This window comes from Mus caroli, unplaced genomic scaffold (genome assembly GCF_978045245.1).
Source record: "Mus caroli unplaced genomic scaffold, Mus_caroli_1 scaffold_4, whole genome shotgun sequence".
Taxonomy (NCBI): domain Eukaryota; kingdom Metazoa; phylum Chordata; class Mammalia; order Rodentia; family Muridae; genus Mus; species Mus caroli.
In genome coordinates this window covers 77,685,976-77,687,716 of record NW_028227259.1, presented here as the reverse complement: position 1 = coordinate 77,687,716, position 1,741 = coordinate 77,685,976, and the positions used below count along the sequence as shown (strand labels likewise).

Here is a 1,741-nt window from a genome sequence, read left to right as displayed (position 1 = left end):
CCAGAGTTCAAATCCCAGCAACCACATGGTGGCTCACAACCATCCGCAACGAGATCTGGCACCCTCTTCTGGAGTGTCTGAAGACAGCTACAGTGTACTTACATATAATAAATAAATAAAATCTTAAAAAAAAAAGAAAATATATTAATACATGTATATATATAGTTATTTAGGATATGAATGGATAGATAGATAGATAGATAGATAGATAGATAGATAGATAGATAGATAGATAGATAAGTATACAGATAGAGACAGAGACAGAGAAGACTGTAAAATGTAAACACGGGGAAATGATCTTCTAATCCATAAGTGAACCAGAGTTCAATTCCTCAGAGCTATCGCTCCCAGAAGGGAAGTCTGGGAGGTCCTCAGAGTTCTCCAGAGCTTTGTTTGTTTATTTAAGAAATAAGATTAGGGCACTTGACCTCGGAGTATTCACATCTTCCTTTGCCAAAGAGAAGTGCTTTCAGCCAAAGTGTACATTTCTTCCCTGCCTCAAGGGACTGGGGAGCTTGGCTGGCTCCAGAAGAAACTGAGTCTCAGTATACAACGACGACCGACCGACGACGTTAGGAAAGGCATCTGCCCACAAGGAAAGACAGCCATTTGCATGGGCTGGCAATCGGAAGGCTTGGGGGAATCACAAGCATTTTAGGGATGACAAATCTGACTAGTAAGAGAGAGCCTTGTCTTGAAGAGGTCCACACTAATTGGGCATTGCTGTGCTCAGCTCTGACAAGAACTTTCCAGTGTAGTTTTTCTGTTCCAGCAAGTTCCATAAATTTAATAGGAAAAAAATAGATTTGTAGTGTGAAACTATCTCATGAAGAAGTTTCCAACGGAAAGCGTATTTATTAGCTATGGAGAGACTTCAACATTTGGAAAACATTTCCCATAAAAATTAAGATGATTTCCAGAGCAGAGCTGACCTCTCCTCTCCCATCTTGTTCTTTTTTCTTTTTTTTTTGAACACTGTACAGCGTAAGCTTTATAGGATCAAAAGAACACATGTCCGTCCCCACATTGTCTTTAGTCCGGTAGGTTCTGCTGTTCTCGCTCACAGTCCCTGGTGGAGATACTTCAGACTTTGCCACTTAGCACATTTTGCATAGCTCTGGTTACCTCATCAGCACTCAGATTGTTCTCTTGGCCAAAAGCCTAGCCGGCCCAGAGCTTGGGCTGCACCTCCGAACATTAGCGGATTAGAATGGGCAGGTTGGAGTGCTCATCCTTCACTCCACACGCCATTGCAGCATGAAATTCCTCACACCCTCGCCCTGTCCGGGGGAGGAACGCTGGCATAAGTGAATGCGAATCTCACGCAGCCCCAGCTTTGCACCGACCACTCGGCTAACAGCGGCGGCCGCCATCTTTCATCTTGCTGTTCTTAATGCTATTGTGACTCTATTTGCTAAAAGTGAGATATGTATTTTGCTTCTTTATATCTTTCAACCAGTCTGGAAATTACAGTGTATCTGAGGATGACCTTGAACTTTGAACCTCCTACCTGCGCTCTCTGTGGGTTGGTACAAGTGCGCACCACCAGACCTGAGACTCAAAGCAAAGGCTGCCTGCCCACCGAGGAAGCACTCTACCAATGGAACTACCCCACCCTCTATCAATAAATATTTTATATATGTCACTCATTTGAAAATGAGGATAAAATTGGGAAGGGGGTGAGAGACAGAAGCCAGTTTCTTCAAAATGCGTTTATAAGGTTACACGCAATGGGGGAATT

At 43.4% G+C, this 1,741-nt stretch overlaps 1 pseudogene; it reads right to left on the bottom strand.

Moving 5' to 3' along the window:
• Positions 1-1,083: 1,083 nt before the first annotated feature.
• On the bottom strand, positions 1,084-1,373 carry LOC110294871 (NADH dehydrogenase [ubiquinone] 1 alpha subcomplex subunit 2 pseudogene; annotated as a pseudogene).
• Between the last annotated feature and the right edge of the window lie 368 nt (positions 1,374-1,741).